The 22,984-nt window shown below is 39.9% G+C and overlaps 1 protein-coding gene and 2 long non-coding RNA genes across 3 annotated transcripts in view; 2 read left to right on the top strand and 1 right to left on the bottom strand.

Moving 5' to 3' along the window:
* The window catches only part of AGMO (alkylglycerol monooxygenase), a 362,759-nt gene that overhangs the window by 29,628 nt on the left and 310,147 nt on the right, over window positions 1-22,984 (bottom strand). The gene's annotated exons all lie outside the window — the stretch shown is intronic.
* Window positions 6,232-14,105, top strand: LOC142008868 (uncharacterized). Its single transcript, XR_012644252.1, has 3 exons — window positions 6,232-6,325; window positions 8,024-8,134; window positions 13,979-14,105. It is a non-coding gene; the product is annotated as an uncharacterized LOC142008868 (long non-coding RNA).
* Window positions 14,128-21,660, top strand: LOC142008867 (uncharacterized). Its single transcript, XR_012644251.1, has 5 exons — window positions 14,128-14,239; window positions 16,053-16,230; window positions 16,662-16,745; window positions 18,366-18,432; window positions 20,726-21,660. It is a non-coding gene; the product is annotated as an uncharacterized LOC142008867 (long non-coding RNA).

Genomic DNA, 22,984 nt, shown 5'->3' with positions numbered 1-22,984 from the left:
TATAAAGCAAAGTGAGCAAAAATGTCAAACTGTGATCAGAAGTTGAGCACTGTTATAAAACATGCTTGCTTGCTGTTCACAGAACCAGGCAAGAATAGGGCTGGCATTATAAAAATTCCTAAGAAGTGCTACACACTGGACACTAATGCAAGCACATTTCAGGAGGGTGGTACCATACCAAGTGTGGTCTGTCTAGGGACTGGCACCACAATTTTGTGCCGTGGATGCTTAACAAAATTACAATATTCAGTGATGAACATGAGGGGTCGGGGTGGAAGGTTGTCATTCTGTCATTCAGTTCTTTTGAAAAATGATCATGATCTTCAAATTTTTTACTGTGGACACTTATGTCCACATTCAAACACGTTACTAATCCCACTACAAACACACTTCCCAAAGTTAACAGGAAGACATTGACCTCTCTTACCAATAAAGTTAAAAAGACAGTGTGATGGATAGGGATATTTTGATCAAACAAGATATATAAGGTAAAAGGTGGCAACTAATGACATCAGGGGGCAATATGTATTTTGTTTGTATTGGTGAAGATGGGGCCAGAGGGAGTGTCTTAGTTTGTTCTGGGGTGGGAGAGAATAAAAAGTCCCACCATTCACTGTGCTGGGCCATTGTTACAGGTCTACATGCACTGGTGGTCCAGGAGTGTCTGCAGGATCTTAATACTGTGCTTCATCAACCATAAACTTCCCCAGGCCCCTTTGCTACTTAACCAAGTGTGGTGGTGTTATTGAGCAGTTTGATTGAGGCCTACTGTGTCAGTTATCAGCACAGAGCTGGGACAGCAGCGTGAAAGAACACACACACTCAGCCATCATCTGACCACGCTCCCAGCTTCTCAATAGCAAACACCTTCCTCTTCCCTGCCACCTGTTAGCCAGAGCCGAGGAAGGAGGAGGAGGAAGCTTCTAGCTGTGCCTCTGCTGCTCCCCCAACCTCAGTTCCTCCCTCTCCCCCACAAAAAACCCTATGGAACCACTTCAAGACTCTGACACTAAACTTCAACACTAAGATTCTATGGAGAGCTACATGGAACATTTCAACCACTCAAAACAAACAGCTCATCATTGACCCTTCCAAGAAACCACGGAGGGGCGGGGGTTGATATATGTCAAGAAATCTGGTGCACATTGATTTGTATCAGGACGTCTCCTCGGAGATGTGGACAGAACCTCTTTCAATGGAAAATGAGGCAAAGACCTGTATGCAACTGTGATCACAGACACAAACAATAGGGCACATCATATCTGAATTTTCTCTTTGTTCTTTTGAGAGTGGGCCTGAAATACATTCACCAGCTCACTACTCTGGCAATGTGCTGGCTGTCAAATCTAGGTATACATTTGTAATTGTTGCCACCTACCCAAGCCAAATGAATGCTTAGGTGAAGGATGGAAGGGATCTATCACCTACTGTCATACTTTTTACTCTCATGATAGGTCCTCCACTTTCCGGTACTTAATTTGTAATAATAGAGGTTCCAGAAATCAGCTCCAGCAAACCCTAGAGCAAATTAGGCTCTGGCTGGGTGGACAGAAAGTGGTAGCAGCTAGTTCAGTGCCCAGCACTGAAGTGAGCGCCACCAGCCAATGGTGCAGAAGAAAGGATAGCATGACATGGTGTATTACCATGCTTACTTCTGCACTGCTACTGGCAGTCTGTAGAGCTTGTGGTCGGAGAGTGGCAGCTGCTGGCCAGGAACCCAAAGGTGTTTGGGCTATGAACTGCCCAGCCTAAAGGTGCCAGAGCTCAGTACTGGCACTTTTCCATCTGAGACTGGAGGTTGCCTCTTCTACATCTTTCATCCTACAGCTCTCGGTCACAAATCTCCTGGTTAGAGAGCAGGAGTTCTTTGGAAAGATAAACTACAGGGAGAGGGGAAAGCAAAGAGAAGTGTAAAGAAGGAGAAGGATCTGCAGAGAAGGGAGAAGACGAGAGCAATTGCACATATCAGATAGAATGAGTGAAACAAAGGCAGAAGAGAAAGAGAGAAAAAAGAGAATAAGGCAGATACAAAGAGAAAGAGTGAAAAGTACTGAGGAGAGATTCATAGATTCAAAGGGCCGAAGAGACCACTGTGATCATTTAATCTGGGCTCCTGTATAAAATTAACCACAGAATGTCCCTGAAATAATTTTTTAAATCATATCTATTTCAAAAACACTTAATTTTCATTTTAAAATTGTGAGGAACAGAGTAAATAAGAGATGAAACAGGATGAAAAGAGCATCAGAGAAAGACAGGAGGAAGAAAAAGTTATCAAAGGAGGAAAAAACAGTAGTAGAGCCACAAAGAGGGAATAGATGGAAGTAGGAAAATAGTAATAAAAGGTGGCCAAAAATAAAAAATAAATTAATTCCAAGACAAGCCACATGCATAATAACTAGCATTACCCCAGCCCTTGATACCAGCTCTGATATTTGCCATTGCCCTGTGTCCTCCCCAGTGTGAGAGGCTTATTGGGGTTTATTTATCTTCACTGTAGCTGCAGTGGGCTTAGCCAATCACAGTAATAAAAGTGAATTATAGGCCAAAAATTTATGTGATCCCCTCTAATGCTGCTTTTTCTGTGTGCCCACCACACAGTTTGGCTGTTATTGTATTAAAAACTAAATTCATTTGCTGAAAAAAGGGTTAAATTTAATACAGCCGGACAGCTGAGCAGCTGCTTTCATGATTTAAATAAAAACAAGCTGAAATCCATGCTGTCAACTCAGTGATATATGACTTGTAATGGGATGTTTCCAACCTTTTCTTCCATATGGTCGCCTACATTAGGCTATGCACACAGCCTACAGTGCAACTAGCTTTCCCAAAACACATCTGGGTCCCATTCCTGCTCTGCGAGTTCCATTGTTGCCTCCCACAAATCCAAATGATTCATAGGACAACATCTTTTTGCTTAAGGATCAAATTAGGACATTTCATTGATAATTTTATCATGTTCCCTAACTGGAGTTATGGGAAAGTAGAATACATCCCAAAAAGATATTTCTTCACACACGTCTCTCACCCCTCTCCCACTCTACTTGCAGTTGATAAAGTTCAGATTTCAGACTAGATAATAACAACAGAATTTGGAAACAAAATAGAACAAGTCCTTCTCCTGTGGAGACTGCATTTCCAGTTAATTTCATCAGTCTTCTTTGTTGCCTAACTTTAGAGGATTTTCCCTCCAAAAAAGTGTTCACTGACAGGAAAATAATAACAGAACATTTATCTCTGGAAGTTGAAATCAAAACCAGTATATTCTGACGATAAGCAACTCACATCTAACTGTTACAAAATTCTTTAGGAATGCAAAAGAATCTAAAGTAGAACAGACACTTCTTTATTTGAAACATGCACCGTTTAGACAATGACACAAAACTTCCTGAAGTACGGATTTAAGAGTAGGCAAAGCTGACAAATTTCGACAGGGCTATCTTTATGTTGGGTCTTTCCAGGTTCAACAGTTTACCAAAATATTATGCTTTGCTGAATCAGGGCATTGGTGCTCAATGCTTGAGTCTGAGACATATGTATATTTCCAACTCCAACATGTACTACATTGTGATATTCATTCAAAGTACTGAAATGCAATCTTTACTTCACTTTAACAACGTGTGAAAGGGGGAGAAAAGAGGAAGGGATGTTGTGTGTGTGTGTGTGAAGTATATAAAAACAGTTTCAGTTCAACATGGTTTGCTTCGATCTGTTGTACTAGGAGTATAAGTTACAAAGCAAACTGCCAAAATGTGGAAATTTTTCAAGTCAGTGGCGGATTAACATAAGGGCAAAAAAGGCAGTTGCACCAAGGCTTCATAACTCTATTTTGTTTAAACAATTTGTTCCAATGGAACAAAAGAAAAGTATCTTATCATTCTTATTTTAAAATTGATTTAAATGTAATTTTATTATGCCTCAGGAGTAAAAATAAGCATAAATAGATTTTAAAGCATAAATAATGATGCTATATTAATATTTGAACATATTGGGCGGGGCGGGGGGCTGTTGTCCCAGAGCCCACCTTTTCTTAATCTGTCCCTGTTTAAAGTAATAAAGTAACAAATTGCTGCCCCTTTACTCAGAATTAATATATGAGAAAAAGACAGAGAGAGAATGTGCCTTATGAGAGAATTTAATCAGAATCATATTATTAAACAATGAGACTGGAGCTTGCTCATGGATGTCTCCCTCATCACATTATAATAGCCCTTAAATCAATTATTTCATATAAGCCAACATGATTAGGTGGAGAGATACTTTCCCATACAAAATTAAGACCTTGTCTTGTGACATGCTTCACTGAATCTATTTCTTTCTGTTTTCCATCTCTTTTATAAACTTACATGATCCATCTGTGCTAGTCCCAATGACAAAAATCATAAAGGAGGAGACTCTTGCCCTCTCTCCATTCTTTGCAAAAAGGTATCAGAGCTGTATAAATGGGCTGTCAAAATCTCAGTTCCAGCTGGGGTAGAATTTACCCAGCACAGGACTCCAGGAGCCCCTGGAAAGCCTGGGGTAAGGAGTCTACTGATAGAATGTCTGGGGAGAGGGAGATGTGTGTCGAGAGCAAGGCTACGGCACTATCTCCGGATGTGAAGAAGTGGGTCTGCCCCACCTAATAAATTATTTCGTTCATCTTTAAAGTGCTACAAGACTACTTTTTTGTTTGGAGAGTAAGGCTGTAGCAGGGCAGAGATCCTGAGCAATGATACTGCCCAGAAGATGCTGGGGACAGGATGCAGTAAGTTACATAGCCTCTTGTGACTGTATAAATCACACTAGGGACTGTTTCAGAGCCTGAAATCAGAAGGGCTAAGTGTTATTTAAAGCCACTTTAGCCTTTCATTTTCCGAGCCTGTCAATTCTATAATGTATTGCTAAGTGTGTGTTTATGCTTGAATTAAAAACCTGAAGCTGGCCTGAGCCTGTGGACTCAGCATTGCAGGTCATGGTTAAAAGGATGCTTAAATGCAGTGTCTTCGAGAACAACAAGTAGTCCTGTGGCACCTTAAAGACTAACAGGTATTTTGGAGCATAAGCTTTCGTGGGCAAAGACCCACTTCTTCAGATGCAGTGTAGATGTTCAAGCTCAGGCTGATGCTGCTTAAGCTCTGGGATCATTCCACTTTGCAACATCCTTCATCTCAAGTTTGAACTTCCACTCTGCAGTAAAATCACCCCATAACCTAAGGGAACTGGCCCAGGCCAGGCATAAGTTTTTAACTGCAGGATAGACCTGCTCCAAAAGGCACAGCATAGACTATCAACCTGTATGCTTTACATCTTGTTACTTATCAAATTCTCTATGACACACATATATATATATATAAAACATATATATAAAATATATATTTTATATATAAAATATATATATAAAAAAACAAAAAGGAGCCTGAAAAAGATAAGACATGGAATCTCAGACTCTGCAAAACAAGAAATACGGAGGTAACCTTAACTTTGGTCTACCTACGGCTAGACATTTAAAATGTAGTCAATATTTTATGAAATTTCAATGGATTGTTTTTGCTGATGTCCTTTTTCATCAATTTTGACCCTCCCTATTTAGTTATATAATGGTAGCAACCAAGGGCACAAAACAGGATCAACAGTATTGGGAAATATATTAATTGGACATTAAAACCCCAAATTTTTTTTAATTATACATGACAATTACCTCAAAGTTACATGCAAATGTGCTAACTGCACATGTAAACAGCCAGTTAAATCTTTAACTGGTAATTTGCCTATGCAAATACTATGCCCAAGAAAGTTATACATGTGCATTTCTGAAAATCTAATTTTATAACCTGATATTTTTTAATACATGCACATTCTATGAAAAAAGTCTTTGCTGAATTAATTAAAAAATTCAACACTAACACTGTCAGAATGCCAGTTTCTAGAAAAGCAATTTTCTGTAACCAAATTCATTAACATTGTGAGATTGAGTGTTGCTGGTGTTGTATACTCAATAATGGTGATTAGAATGATGAATAAATTAGCTGTTAGTGGCATTACCATGTATTGCTTTACATGAGACATTTGACAGATTGCATCAGATTTATTCCTGGAGTGACTCTAGATGCACGCCACTGTGGATAAATTTGACCCAATGGCTTTTCATGTGTACTTTACAGACTTGTATCTACAAATACATGACATTCCTGTTCTAAGGCTTGCTGTCATTAGCTCTGTAACATAACACAAGGAACAATTTGTGCCATCTGTGACTACCAGGCCATTATAATTATTTCTTTACTAGTATCATCTTGGGAACTCAAGTGATTGGGGGCAAAAAAACTCATAGATAAAAGCCGAGGTAAGTTTTTTGTAAAACAGTTCTTATTGCTTTTCTTTTAGGTTGTTTTCCTCCCAGACACTCACTTTATCAGCTCATCAGCTGAAGAGGTGTACTCCTAAAGGTGAAGGGTAATTTAAAAAAGATCACACTATGCTGAATGATAGGGCATGTGTTCCAGAAGAGCTATTTTCAGAATGAATGTAGAGTGTGTCTGAGGTTTTTATTACTTTTTAAGTGGTGGTCTAATCAAAAGGGTTTATTAGAATTAAATGGTTTGCAATTTTTTGAAACATTGTTCATCATATGTCAAATCAATCATCATTCATGGCTAAACTATCATATAAGCAGTTTGAATTCAGCTTGGACATTCTGGCTATGGCTACACTACAGAGGTTATTTCATAAAACCTCATTTTAAATTAACACAGCTACACACAAAGGCTACATCTATACTAGCAAGTTCTTTACGAAAATCCAACCAATTTTCAAAAGAACATGAAGAGGATCTACACACAAAATGTGCTCTATAGATCTGAAATTGAAAGAATGTGTATCTTCCTCTGGAAGCCCTCTTCTACACCTGGAACAGGAAAAGCGCCTTCTGTTAAAAACTTCTTTTGAAGAATAAAAGCATGTGTAGATGCCCTGTGGGCCCTCTTTCCAGAGAGCAGTCCTCATGACTTCAATCCCTGGCCCGTCCTTTCAAAAGAGAGGGGCTGCACGGAAACTCTATTGAAAGAGCGGATGGATTTTTTGATTCTCTTTTTGGTGTGTGGACGTGCTCTTTCAAAAGAAGTTTTTTCAGAAAAGATCTTACAGAAGAACTTTCAAAAGACCGCTATAGAGTAGATGTAGCCAAAATTCATTTTGAAAAAGCATCCACCTATTTTAAAATAGCATTTCCAAACACTTAGCACGATTTCAAAATAGTACCACTGGGCGCCATTATGGCTTATTTTGAAATAGCGCTATTCCATGTTTTTAGAGCACCTGTTTTGAAATATATGTTTTGAAATAGATATGATTCCTCCTGCAATGAAGGTTACCAGTTTTGAAGTAAAGCACCTACTATTTCTAATTAATTTTGAAATAGCTCATGCATTGTGTAGACACCAGCAAAGTTATTTCAAAATAACAGTTACTATCTCGAAATAACTCTGTAGTGTAGATGTAGCCTCTATTATCTCCAAAGTCATAACAGTTTTGGACGCAACTCAGACCTGAATATGGTATAGCTTTTGTACGCAAGCAAAGTATCTTGCTGAAAGCCAAACCAGATTTATCAAAATATTTTTTTAAAACTTATTGTTAGATAAATGGCTTGTCTACTTTGACTAGTTAAAAGTCAAAATGAAATACACAATATTAGTGATCATTACCAAGTTCTAATACTAACAGAAAACGGACATAGCTATTATCTACATCCAGCATGGATTACCTCGAATAGGCGTGTGCCAAGCAGAGGGGTGGGCACCCTACTGGGGTGTGAAATTTTGTAAGGGAGGCACAGCATAATCGGCTGCTGGGTCTCAGATTCATCCATCTCATTAAAAATGTTGAAATATGTTACTGTTTTTTATGCATGTGTATTCACATTTGTTTACTGGTTAATACAGTTTTCACATCCTATATACTTATTTTCTTACACATGCCAAAAGTTTTTTTTTTTAATATGAACATAACTGAAATTTCTGTCTGTTTGGATTACATTACACAGGTTGGAGGCAGGGGGAGAGTAGTCATGCTAACTGCAGGGATGAAAAGTGGGGCCTGACGTAAAATGTTTGCTCGCTCCTGACCTAGGATGAAGAAGTTAAATGGGGACTCGGTATGGTATATCAGTCATTCTGTTGCATTGTGAAAACCCCTTAGTGCACAGGTCCTTTTATGGGTGTGGCATGATAGTGATGATAGTGGATGACAGAAGTGCTCCATGGATTCAAAATCTATGTCAAGGATGTCAAGCCTTCTGAATCAGAGCAGAATTTCACACTAACCATAAGGACTATGGGACAATCCCAGGGAGACAGTGTGGCTTGTTTTGTTGAGCTGGCCACGCCCTTGAGCTAGAGAGCAAAGTGGAATCAAAACAGAAGAGAAGGCTGCTGGGGCACAGGTAATGGAAATTATCTTATGTCATCAGTTATAACCATGTAGAAGGTAGATTCTTTGTTCTGTATCTGCTCAACAAATCAACATATAATTCAAAAAAAGAACATTTAACTGGATTGAAGCAAGAGGTGTGTGGGGTGAGGAAGGGGATAATGATTCCAGAAGGGGAGTACGTCTCCTCTTTCCAGTACTTCCCCCAGTCTAGCTCCACCAGATCTGGGCCCACTTTGATTGCAGAAGTGGAGAGGAAACCCTGAGTCTGAATGAGGTGGAGGCTTAGGTAGGTCTTCATGCAGGCCAGACACCTGTGTGGGATTTCCTGCCACCTGCCTGACACCACCGGGCTTCTGAAAATACACAATATTTCTGTTTCCAATTTAAGAAGCTCGTACAGCACTCCTAATAAATGAATAAGTCCCTGGAGACCTCATTCCTCTCCATCCCACTCGCACTTGAAACCCAGAGTGAAAACTGTTGCTTGCCTGCTTGTTGTTCAGATTTGCTTTGTATTCAGGTCAGAATATAAATTGAGCCTAATATACTTTTTCTTTAAATTTGAAAAAAAAAACAAAAAGAAAAAATTATTTGGGGTTGTGTGCACATCCCAATATAGAAAATGCACCATAGTATCACACAAATTTGTTGGTGTTTTCAACAGGAAAGTTCATTATAATACATTAAAGTTGAGCTAATTCTCTTTTCACACAGTATTTCATAACATACGTTTTTTATTTTCTCAGTACCTTTTCACTTGCAAGACAATAGCATTTCCTAAGCCTGTTCCTCCTCTCCCTGACACCTTGACTTCTATTTCTTTTTCCCCATCTGTTTTGCTTTCTACTGTCAGCAACTTTATACTATTATTCCTAACTGCGGGACTCTGAATGAAATATACAGAAAATATGGAATACAGCAGCCAGAGATAACAAAAGAACAAGTAAGGGCATTTCTAAGTGTTTAAAGTCTGAGAGGCCAGGCAAGTGGAACAGTGTCGATAATATCTAAGGTGATATTCAAGACAAGCATTCAGCTCATCAAAATACTGTTTCTGACAGAAGAGGGGAAAAGGTGAGAAGTTCAATAGAACTGGAAACAAAAATCTGTGACTTAGAAGAAAGCCAACTGCTGATTTGATAATCAACTAATAAAGATGGGATATCTATCTATCTATCTATATAAACACACCATCCTGCAAAGGCAAGATATAATTCCCAAAACAAGAGTACATCAGAGAGAGTATGCACAAAGGCAGTTTTCATGTTGTAAGAATAATTTAGTTTTGTATTTTCAATGCTGTAGTAGACTTATTCTGGGTCTACACTAGCAAGTTCTTTTTTTAAAAAAAAAAAGGGGGGGCCTTTTCTGAAAGAACCTACAGAGCATCTACGCACAAAATGGGCTCTTTCAATATAAAACTGAAAGAATGTAGCACTTTTTCTGGCAGCCCTCTTCCTCTCCCAGATGAGGAAGAGTGCTTTTTTCTGAAAGATTCTTTCAGAAAAAAAATGTGTGTAGACACCCTGGCCGTTTCTACATAGGCCACTTCCTTCGGGGGGGAGGGTGAAAGATGCTAATGAGGCGTGGATGCAAATTCCCCACACCTCATTAGCATAACATCACGTGATTTGGAGTCCAGAAGATCGTTCTTCCAGACTCCAAAATGCCATGTAGAAGCGTGGCCCTGGGGGGGGCTTCCGGAAGGAAGTCCTCCTTCTGGAGGCCCCTTCTTACCAAAAATTTTCGGGAAGAAGGGGCCTCCGGAAGAAGGACTTCCTTCCAGAAGCCCTCCTCCCCCCCGCCACCAGGGCCATGCTTCTACACGGTGCTTTGGAGTCCAGAAGAACTGTCTTCTGGACTCCAAATCATGCAACGTTATGCTAATGAGGCATGGGGAATCTGCATCCGTGCCTCATTAGCATCTTTCGCTCTGTGTATTAGCATGCCACTTCCAAAGGAAGTGGCCTGCATAAAAACAGCCCCTGGGGGCCCTTTTTTTGAAAGAGCTGTCCTCATGGTGTTGGATTTTTCTATCACTGTCCTGTTCTTTGAAAAGAGCAGGTGCTGTGTGGACGCTCTCTGTCAAAAGAAGGGATAGCTTTTTGATCCACTTTTTTTATGTATGGACACACTCTTTCTAAAGGGCTAAGTCTACACTAGAAGCATCTGTTGACAGACGTTACAGTCACAGAACCCCTGTCGACAGATTGCATCTATCCACAACTTGCTCTGTCGACAGAGAACTGCCAGACCGCACTGCCTTCTGGTGCCAGAAAGCAGAATGGTAGCTTTGCAAAGAAGGCTACCCGGCAACTGGAAACCATCTCTGTTGACAGAAGAGTCTACACTGCACTTTTGTTGACAGAACACTGTCCAGAGATTGTTATGCCTCAAATTTTTGAGGGATAATATTGTCGAGGAAAATGCAGAGTTCTGTCAAGAGTTTGTCAAGAGAATGCTTTAAGTGTGTAGATGCTCCCTGAGTTACGTCAACAGAAGGCCCCTTCTGTCGACAAAACTCTCTAGTGTAGACCCAGCCAAAAAGTTTTAGAGCGAGTGCTTTGGGTTGCAACAGAGTCTAATTTTGTAACTTGCTAATGGTTTTGGTCATCGAGAGGGTTGTCCTTGTATGAGGCAGAGGGGTTTATGGGAAGGGTTTTATGGGTGAGTATACTATTCTGAACTTCAGAGAACTGTCACGTTTGCAAGGACAGGATGTATAAAAATATGAAGATCACCTCTGCCATGAGTTTTTTATGTTAGTAGAAAAGAAAACATGACAGACATTTCTTCCACCACTGTTCAGTGAAGCAGTGTCACAAAACATAGTTGAAATCTGGCTGTGATAAACTGGATGATAAAATAATTTAATTGGTCATTGCATGTGGGGACAGCCTGGGAAAAACTTATTTAAAATATGACCTAGTTTTATATATTGTTTTACCATGGTTTCAACTCATGCACATAAGCCAACCACATCAAATCATGTAATAAGTTTCTGCAACTGCATTTCACTTTACAATGCCATTCCACAACGCATGAACATGACACTCTTGAGGTGATGCCCTCCAAAAAAACACTGAGATAGATAGTAGTTTAATGATGATATCCTGGAATTTTAGGAAATGCAGTTGAATAACTAACAAACATAAACAATGAGGAAGATCTTGTAAATGTATTTAGGTACCTGAAGATACACAGAAGCACCTAATGCCAGGATTTCCAATCTATGGGTTGGCACTCAAACATGGGTCACTGTTAGATTTTCTAAGGGTTGCTGGCTGGGTGGCTCCAAGCCATGTGTGCTCTTTAAGGAACCATTGGCAGCTCCCGCCTCTCACTCCTCCGGCTTCCAGTCCCTGACCTGCTGTGCTAAAATGGAACTCAGTTTAATTGGTTTAACAGCCGGCAGGAGGAATCTGGCCGTTAAACCAAAGTGAGTGCCATTTCAGTGTGGCAGGGCAGGGAACTGCATGTGCTGCAGGTGAGGGAAGGGAGTAGGAGGACGAGGGGGAGCCGCGCGGAGGAGGAGGCAGTAACAGTGTCCCAGTGAAGAAGCAGTGGTGCTTGTGCGAAGTAGGTGGGTGGGCGTTTTGGGGCTGTGAGGGGTTTAAGGCTGGGGGCGGGAGGGGAAGACCGATGGGCGTCAAATCAAGATTTATAATTTTTTTTCCTCAGGGAAAAACCTCCCCTCCCCCAGTTTTGAATTGCCTCGGGTCACAGTGTCTGACTGAATTGTCAAAATTGTTCGCCGTCTCAAAAAGGTTGGGAACCGCTGAATGGGATTTTCAAAAGCGCTGAGGCATCTATGGATCTACATACCCTGCAAAATCCATTTCATAGTCCTTTGTGGAGGAATTATACTAGCCTGAAATTAGGCAGCTGCCTTTAAATCATTATGCTCCAAATGAACAAATTATGGCAATATTCACTGAAAGTTAAGGTTATACCCTTCAAAGATATCTCAGAGAAAATGCATCCATCAATAACACAAATTCTGACTCGGTAAGAAAGTACTTCCAGTAGTGAAAATATGGAGTCTGACATCTCTGAAATTAAGTTCTCATGGTTTCTTGACAAATAAGAACTGATTGGAATATGAGTAACAAAATATTCCTTGTATAATAAAAATATGTAACTGAATTTTAAACTACTTGAAAGTTTTATATTAAATGTTTCAAAAACCACATAATAGGGAGTAGTTCATGAGAACCTCGTGTTTAAAAAAAATCTAACAATGCATAGAAGTGTTTGATTTTTAAATAGTTGTGTTGCTAGATTACGAATGTCCTGAGTTAGGAACAGATATATAATAGACCCTAACATTTCACACAAAGGTTATTACATTTTGCATGCACAACATCAATGGGAGTTGCATGCAAACCACGTGGTAGAATTTGGCACAGAGTAATAAAGGAAGCCTTCTTGATAAAATACACTAAAGAAGCATATTTAAACAAGTTTAAGACATGTTCAGTCTATTATGTAGGTTGGACCTCTCCGGTCTAGCACCCTCGTCACCAGATTGATCCCCAATGACAGAATTTGCCAGACCAGGGGTGGTCCCCTGCTGCTGGCCTCTCAGCACTTCTGGGCCCTCCTGGTACCCTGCTGCTGGTCTCTGCTGGGGTGCCCTGGCTCCATCTCCCAGGCCTTCCATGATCCCTGCAGCCCCAGCCTCCACCACAGGTCTGGGAGCTGCACTGCTGCTCCCCGGCTGTGGCCCCAGCCCCAGTTCTCTGGCCACTGCCAGGCGGCCATTCCCCAGTGGCAGCTCCCCAGTTGACATCAGGCCACTGTTCACTAGCCCGGGTGGGGCTCTCTCTCCAGGTCACTGACCAATCTGGTACAGCAACTTCTGTGGTCTGGCAGGACCACAGAGGTTGCTGGACCAGAGATACTGGATTTCAGAGGTACAATCTGTGATAGCTTCAAGAATATATTTATTTATTTTGTCTAAAACATAGTAAACGAGAAAAATATTTAAATAAGTTTTAGATGTTATCCAGACTAACCTATTGTCCTCCAGAAAGAAAGTGTGATTAATCCTTCCGTGCATATATTTATAGTGTTTTCACAAATTCATTCAGTAAAAATAAGTAAAATACCTTTCATATCTGAGATAACAAAAACAAATTATTCTAACGTGATATGCAGAAAAACCTTTTTAAAATGAAAATCAAACGAAGAATGAACAGGATAACCTCACAGACTATACCGCCTGTAATATTTAGAATGAAAAATGCCAATCCAGTATAACCAGTGGCTTGTTGATCTGCCATTTGCAAGAGCATAGTAACTATATGAATCAGCAAAATATTGCCCATTCCATTATCAAAGGAAAATGCAAAACATCCATTGGAAACCCTCCTCTGTCCAGTATCCCACAAAACATTTTTCTACAGCTTCTTATTCTGCAGCTAACCACAACTTGAAAGCTGAGTATATTATGGTGGCGTGTATGGTTCTCATGCTCTTTTAAAAAAACCTGACCATTATAATATTAGTATCTTAATTTTCATTTTCCTCTGCTTTTTATCACTTCTGCCCTTGTGAGAGCTAGAGAAGGAATAAAGAGAGATAATCTGAGCTGAAGCAGTGAGTTGGATAGAGGAACTTTACTGCCCAGGAAGGCGAAAATCTATTGCTTCAGGAAAAGGGCTGCTTAATAGAATGAATTTGAACCCCAGGTGATTGTTCATATTGTTACTTCTAGGTCTTCCATCTACATGTCTAAAATGAATTGGTTAAATGAAAAGTCAACCCAAAAGGCAACAAGTGAGCTACACTTTTCCACTTGAACTATGTTAGCAAACAACTATACGTAAGTGTGATAGTTGTTATCATGGTTCTAGTATGGGTTTCTTATCAGTGTCTGCAGGAATATTTCTTCTGAAATGGGAGTGACATGGGACCTCCAAAACTGATAGCTGATTTCACAGTGCAGCACTGGGGATATATGGGTTTTGTGATCATGCCTGCAAAAACTATCTGTGACATAATGCAGTGATTGTTCTACACAACAATTAAATGTATTGTAACACACCCAGCTACTCTAAGTTTTGAACAGAACACATTTCTTGCATGCATCAGAAAAGTTTTTAAATGCAGAAGTCCTGTAAAAACAGCAAATGGAAACTATGCATAAGGGAACACAATCAGAGGGAATCAGAGGGATCACAGATGAAATTTAAGATACCATCACTTTACTGACACATATTGATGTTAAATGCTCGCTTTTTAGACAGAGAAAGCAGACAGTACATTCAGAATTAAGATGATTTTACATAGTATCTCAGTATCTTGACACAAGTATGGAACCTCAAGCAGCGCCAACAGCACTTCAGTTTTTTACAAACAGATTCAGAGACTAAATAATGTATTAGAAAGCAATATGTGTTTATTTCATGATCTCGCAGTGCTGAAATATGTTAAATATGTAATCTTTCTACCATAACAGCCCAGTTTCATATCAAAATAAGGGTCAGTTTATGAACTCATTTATACAGTCACAAACTCATTTCCTGTCTTTGTATTTCCAGTTCTATTCAAAGTTATTCCCTTCTGCAATTTGCCTTTGAAAGAAATTTTCTGATATTGTGGGGGCAGAAAAATCACATTTCCTTCCATGCACTTGTGAATTTCCTTGAATGTGAAAAGTGTTTTTTAACTACAGAGAGCCAGTATTGCTCAGAGGAAATGGAATGGAGGGGCTTCTGGAGGGAAAAGGCTAGCTTAGTCATGTGACATAGAATGCTCATTGGCAACAGTAAGAGCCAAGAGTAGGTGGAAGGTTGTGTTGGTGTCAAGAGGAAACCCTTAGAGAATCAGCTAAAAACATTTGCAATGTATTGGCAAAGTCCTCCGAGCTGGATTTATTTCTCATAGTTGTGCTTTTTAAACCAATGGTTCAAAAGTTTCCACCGTCCTAATTCCAATGTTCCCGGCTGAGAGAAAAATATTTTTATTTTGAAGATGGAGAAATTCATCTAATGACAAAAAAAAACAAAATGAAACAAAATAAAAATAGACAAGCAAAATATGGATGATAAATTTAGAGAAAATGAATATCAGAGGGGTAGCCGTATTAGCCTGTATCTGCAAAAACCATAAGAAGTCCTTATGGACTTAAGCACCTTATAGACTAACAGATTTTTTGGAGCATAAGCTTTCATGGGCAAAGACCTCCTTCATCAGATGCAACTTAGTGGAGATTTCAGAGGCAGGTCTAATTACATAGGCTCATGAAAAAGAGTGAATCCCAATCAAGAAGGAGGCCAGAGTTGACAAGGTCAATTCAGTCAAGGAGGATGTGGCCCACTTCCAGCAGCTAACGTGGAGATGTTTTGTCAGCAAAACTCACTAGTGTAACCATAGCCAGAAATACTAACAAACCCCTTATATCGTGTATTGCACATAAAGATCCCCAATTGTCACAATTCTGGCCTCAAAGCGACATAGATAAAATAATGTACAACTGGAATATCAAAGACTAATGCAAACTTTCTTATCTGACCCTGAAAGTAATGATGCTTTCACTAGGTACTTTTGCTAGATAACAAATGTTCCTTTCATTTTTATTTAATCAATTTACTTACTTTAGGTAGCTCAGGGGTTTTTGACCTTTTTTTCCCTAGAATGGACCACGGCTTTCCAGAAAAATTGCAAGTCTGAGCGGATGGTCCACATAACATTTGCATTTATTTACGTGCCTTCAAATGCAATTTAGAAACTGGAAACAAAGAAGTGACAGAACCATAGGACTCACAAGGAGTGATCCACGGACCGATGTGACAGATCAATTAAAGCAAGATGGTAGGGTTTGGGATATCTATTTCCAATGAGTAACCCAACTCTAATGCTAGCATAATTGTTAAGGATCACGTTACTTTATTTTCTGACATGTACATTTTACCCAGCTGTTATATTCTAATAGTTCAGTTACTGTATCATTGCTGAGGGAACTGAAATGAAGCATTAAGTGAGGTTTGTATGTGTCATATTTCAATATATGTACAAGCCTTCTTCAATACATTGCATTATATCCATTTCTTTATATGCTTTTAGATATATTCAGAAGCAATTAGTCAAGGATTTGTGCCTCATTTTTGACTCCTGTCTTCACATGAAAAGCTTTTGTTGCGCATTACATGATTTTCCCCTGCCGTGTATTTAATGCGTATTGCCCTCCTATTAACACCTGACCTCATGGCAGTGGGGTTTGATAATTTTATTCCTTCTTCTAGGATTCCAAAAGTTCATGAACTCACCTACCATGATCAGGACAACAAAAATAGCTCAGAAACTTCTTCTACACTCAGCACACACAGGTGAGCATATTCTCCAGCACAATTTCTGACACAATGGAAAATTAAGATATCTACAGATCATCAATAAATGTGCCAACAGGAACTAAGTTCCCCAAATTTCAAACTTAAAAATCAGTTTAGGTATAAATATGCATGACAAATACTTTTCTGTTAAGAGACCCAGAGTCATTCATTGGCTATACATTGTAGACAATACATCTTATTTAAAAGCAGGGAAGAGGCTGGTTAAATGACAACATTCATTCACAAAATGAAAATGTTTTAAAATATGTGGTGCTATTCATAACATAATTTGACCATTTCTACTTTTGACAGATTATACTTGTGTTATTCATGCTCATGTGTGTCTGCAGATTTGGTGAATAACTTTTTCCACTCAGAATCAATTTTCAGGTGTCTAGAAAAATGATGAGGTGAAATAAAAGCCTGTACACACAAACATTTCAGAAATTTGTCAGGTTTGTTTTACTAATTAAGATGAAATGCTCAGGAGAATTGGGAATGTCCACAGTAGAGCCAACTGCACTTGCTGGTTTGGCTGAATACACCCAGAGGTGTACGGCTATGGCTGAGGAAGTAGTGCACAATACATTTAATTATATGGAAAAGACACTAAGTGAAAATGCTCCTGGACTCTAACCTTAAAGGAAAAAATTCTGCACACATAAGAAAATATAACGAGTATATAAAAACGTTCAAAATAGGGCCAAAAGTGTCAGGTAATATAGCACCAACACACTTAGCAGATTTCTGACTACCAGTGTTTTGGACCAGCTCCCAGCTTCAGAAGTGGGATCAAACTAATCTTCACTCTGCCAAAGCTGATGGAAGCTGTAAAAATGTAATTCTGAGGTACAGTATAAAAAGCAACAACTATTTCTTGCCTTGTACATTTTTTCAGAGCATATAAATTTGAAAATGAAATGCAGTGAATCTCTGCTGTTGCATTGTCCAAATCAAGCAAAACAAAGTGACTGAATTAGTGGAAATTGAGGATCAGGCTCTTTCATGGTTTCAATGTGACACAACTGTGGGGCGAGAGTGATGATGCCGCTGTTGCTTCTCTGGGTATCTGCACTTCATTTCTTTACACTCAAAAGTTGCAGAGTTGTTCGATTTGCAGATGTGAACAAACTCCTGCACCACTTACATTTTTATTAAATGGAATTATAGGCCAATTTAACCATCCACCAACTATTATTTAACAAACCTACAGTAGCTCCAAACAATTGGGGTTTAAGATAATGCATTTCAATCCAAGATGGCAGATTTCCAGAATTAAACATAGGTGGATGTGATTTGTGAGAATTTGTTTCTTGTATAATGACAACAAAATATGGACATGCGCATTGTGAAGCCAAGGAGAAGATGAACAACCTGTGCTCTGAATGGCAGTGCAGTGCCATGCTAGAAATAACGCAATATCTCCAGGAGTTGTTGGGGAATGGACATGCAGTGACACTTGCTACAGCTACTGCTGCAACAGTATCAGGGCCATGAACTTGCCCACTCACATCCATTATTCAATATTGCTCCACATGCTATTTGCACCCTCTCCTTGCAGACCAATGCAGAGGTAAGCACAACTTGGCATCTTATTTTGTGTTTGTTTCCAAATAGGCTATTTCACCATTTGTCAAAATGTTGAAACAAAGTGCCATCTTGAAGCATCCCTTCAAAATAATGGGTAAGTTTCAAAGACGTTCTGTCGACAATAAATTGATAGAATGCAGCACTTTTATTGACAGTATTCTGCTGCTCCCCCATGAGTCAGAACACCTCTGTCAACAGATTCTGAAAGCTGGTCTAGACGTTTTGGGCGGCCCTCTGTTGACAGACAGGGTTTCCAGTTCACCGGGCAGCCCTATCTGCTGTGCTTTGGGTTGGCTGTTCCATCGAGAGAGCAGCCAAACAGCCTGGCCACACTGTTGACAAAGCAGATCACAAAATCTACTTGGCAGTTTGGCCACAATCTGTCAATAGAAGTTTTGTCAGAAGGCATCTTCTGACAGAAGCTTCTGTTGACATATTACTTGAGCGTAAACACAGCCAGAGTGTTGAAATGGTTCATAAGCTTGTAGGTATGTGGCTTGCTGTTTTGTTTGGATCAAAGAACAGCAATTCTACTCTATTTCTTAATACCCAGCAGAAGACTCTCTCAGCTTCATTTCTGCAGCCATGAAGGATGGCAACCTTGTTTTTTTAAAATGAAAGCTGAGCTTCTCATGTAACCACGTGACTCCAGGAACTGTGTTTTAAGGGGGAAAACTGTGAGACTTGCAATAAAGTCATGAGAGTTGGCAAGAGTGTAAAATCAGTCATACTTATTGTATGAGCCCATCACTGACCTGGAGGTAGAAGAACACCATCCTGAGCCCTAGTGGGGGCGGAGCCTCCCACCTGCCCATCATCTGGCCAGAAGCCAGGGAGCAGGACAGGAAGTATAAAACCTGAGCTCAGGATCTCAGTTGGCTACCAAATGCTGTCCTGAGCTCCCATGCTGGCAAGGTGATGCAGCCCTTCAAGAAGCTGAAGACTGGCCCATACTGCCAGATAAAGAGGAGCTACAAACTGGGACAGAGACCTGCTCTACTCAGATATAGAGGAACCTAACCTACTGCCCAGTGAGATATGACCCCAGGGGACATGTGGAAGTGGTCCAGGGATAGCTGGGTCAGTGTGTTGTGGTTTAGATTCTGTATTGGCCCCAGTGGCAGAGCACTCTGCTGCTGGTGGGGCCCTGGGCTGAGATGCACTGAAGTGGGAAGGCCTGTGGGTGGCAGTCTCCCCCTCCTGCTATTGTAGGCACATGGCTATGTTTGTCAGTCTTCCACCCTGCTAGGAGGCCTGACCCTTTGCTGCCTAACCCTGCGCTAGGGTCTGGGCTTGTACTGTGACCACTTTGCTTCCCTGCTCTGAACTTGGGCTTGGATTTGTATGGTGGGAATTGTTTGTGGCTCCCCCTTGAGTGAGGGCCCAAGCTGACCTGATTGTGTGCTTGACCCAATTGCCAGCCTGAGCTTTTGGACTATGGTTGCCTGCCATAAGTGAGGGCCTGGGCCTGTTTGTCTGTCTGGTCTGATCTGGGCCCTGGGACTCTTACAGTTGTTAAGCCCATAGTGAGATAGAGTGGCCCTTCACTGACCTGCAGTGGGGAAGAACTTCTACCAGAGTTCAACTGGGCTACACTCATAAACATTTAAATAACTGAACAGAAGTTAATGGAGTTAAACTGAATATATGCCACTGAAAATGAGAACAGACTCTGACCCTCTTAGAGGAGACTGAGAAATGCTCTGTGCTGCAATTTGAATTCTGGTATTTTAGAAGTAGCATTATCAAAGTGGAAATGCCAGTTTTGGCTGGTAGGACCTGTGTGCCTCTTGTGCATGAAATTACACAGAAAAAAAGTGACAGTGTTCAAATTTATCTCCAAAATGTAACAAAGCAAAGTCACGAAAATCCTAGGGTATAAGTGAGACCATGCAAAAATCACAGTCAGAGATATAGTAACAGAGAGGAAGCTGTGCTAGTCTATACACTATCAAAACAAAAAGCAGTCAAGTAGCACTTTAAAGACTAGCAAAATAGTTTATTAGGTGAGCTTTTGTGGGACAGACTTCTTCTTCAGACCATAACCAGACCAGGACAGACTCTGTTCTGACTGTGATTTTTGCATGGTCTCACTTATACCCTAGGATTTTTGTGACTTTGCTTTGTTACATTTTGGAGATGAATTTGAACACTGTCACTTTTTTTCTGTGTAATTTCATACACAATAGGCACACAGGTCCTACCAGCCAAAACTGGCATTTCCACTTTGATAATGCTACTTTTAAAATACCAGAATTCAAATTGCAGCACAGAGCATTTCTGGTCTGGCTATGGTCTGAAGAAGTGGGTCTGTCCCACGAAAGCTCACCTAATAAATTATTTTGCTAGTCTTTAAAGTGCTACTTGACTGCTTTTTGTTTTTTTAGTCAGAGATATGCTTTCAAAAGGAATTCAGCTGTAACAGATCAGCATGCTGCATACATACGGTATGAACATCAGAGTCATCACCTACACAGTATCTGAACATGTGTGTTTCTACAACAAAAACTACTGGAGCAAAAGGAAAATATCCATTAGCTATAACTGTATGCAATGTTAAAAAAATCAGTCATGAAAAGAAGCATTAGTAAAAGATTCAGAGAGTTTAAGGGAAGAAGGAATCATTATATCATCAAGTCCACTTCCTGTCCATGGCACGCCCTTAAATGTCACTCAATTACCCTTGCACAGAGGCCAACAACTTTTCTTTAATTAAAGAATATCTGAAGAAAACAGAAGCAGGCTCCTAAGCAAGCTCCTGGTGCCCTGTTACCTTTCATCCACTGCAGGGGTGGACTAGGAGGAGAAATACATCATTCTTATCCTCGTTTCCTTATGACAAGTCTTTGGTTTACAGTAAGACTCTTCTTAAAATCTGACCAGAGAATTCATTAATGTGACATCAGGCACATGTGAACAATAATTGTTTAAATAAACCTAAGCTTAAAATAGTAGAAAATATTTGTAACTATGTTTTTCCACAACTGGAAAAAAAGCTAACGTTTTGCATTGATAATAGAAAATTGTGATGGATATAATATTTCTCCCTGCAGAAATGATTTTGTATGAGTATCACTTTATTGGGCAAATATAGCTTATATATTAAAGCCACACAACATTGAAAAATTAGTAGTCCTTTAATTTTAAAATTTGCAAATAAATCTATGCATGGGGGTGTGACAAATGACAGGAAACATAGAAAGAAACATGTCCTGTGAAACTGCATAGAACCAAACCAAAACATTCTGCAATTCACACAATTCTATTAAAACCAGAAGATAATTTCACAATGGATCTTTCAATTTTTTGTGACCATCAGATGTACTGGTCTTTAAGTGAAATGTTTGGATCAGTGTCAAAACAGTGAATATAACTCATATGCTACATCTACACTACTCTTCCTGCAAAACTTCTGTCGACAGATCATGTCTGCACACAAAAGAAGATTGAAAGAGCAATCTGATCTATTGACAGAGAGCAGTCAGACTGCTTGTCCCCCTCCCGACAGAAAGGCCCCCTCCCAACAGAAAGGCTCAGCAAACAGGGCTGCCTAATGAACTGCGTGCCCTGTCTGTAAACAGATGGCCCCCTGGAGCATCCACACAGCTTTTTTGTTGGCAGGAAACTGTTGACAAAGGCATTGTTCCTGAACGTGGAGAGGCACGATGTTGCCAGCGGATGTGCCGGGTTTTATCAATAGTCTGTCGACAAAGAGCATTTTGTCTGTATATGCTCTGTGGGTTTTTTGACAAAAGCCCGTTTCTTGTAGGAAAAACCCTCTTGTGTAGAAATAGCCATAGGGTTAGATTTGCAAATGCATCTTTGGTTATTTTTCAAGTTCACAAGGTAGGATGAAGGAGTATCAACTAGCAGCCTCTCTGAACAAGGAATGGTGAGCATCTGGGGTTGTTTCTTCTTTTTGAAAAAGCAAAGGTCACATCCCACACAGAAAGAAGAAGTGACCCCCATAAAGAATGTAAATGATCTTTCTTGACTTGTGAGGCAAGTATGGTGCTGACCTCTGCTGTTGAACGGGTATGTGTGTTTCTTGTTAGGAAGAGTGAGCGAGCGGTGTACTGCCATAAAGGAATGTGAAGAATATGAATGGTGTTGAAATTCAGAAGAATGAAATACAACTTGTGTAAGTGAATGTTTGATGAATGAAAGAGTGTTTGGCTGTCCATGTGGAAGGGGTTCGGTAAAGGAGGAAGAGGGGTAAGTGGAAGTAAAAAACAAAGAAAAAACTCTTGAAGCCTTTCTTAAGCAGTTTCCTTATTTTTATTGTTGGAACAAAGCCTAAGAATAAGCTTTTCTTCTCTCACAAATATTTCTTGCTTCAAGGAAAAAGGTAGAAGAGCTAATGGAAAGAAATACTGGAATAAAATACAGTAGATTGTCCTATTTTTGCCCCAGATAGAAGTGGGAATACCAAAGTACTTACCTATCCATTTTCCGTAATTGAGAAGTTTTAAAAATTACTGCTGACTTGCACTTCTCTGTGAGAACACTCAGTCTGATGTTAAACACCAACATTCTGAGCTGCACAGTATGATGAAGTCTACCATATACATTAGCACGTATTTAGAGAGAGCATGATTAACCCACTAGGGCATCTATTCCACCTGACCTTGGGCTGCTTCAACTTT

This window comes from Carettochelys insculpta, chromosome 2 (genome assembly GCF_033958435.1).
Source record: "Carettochelys insculpta isolate YL-2023 chromosome 2, ASM3395843v1, whole genome shotgun sequence".
Taxonomy (NCBI): Eukaryota; Metazoa; Chordata; order Testudines; family Carettochelyidae; genus Carettochelys; species Carettochelys insculpta.
This window is presented reverse-complemented; position numbering and strand designations above follow the sequence as displayed.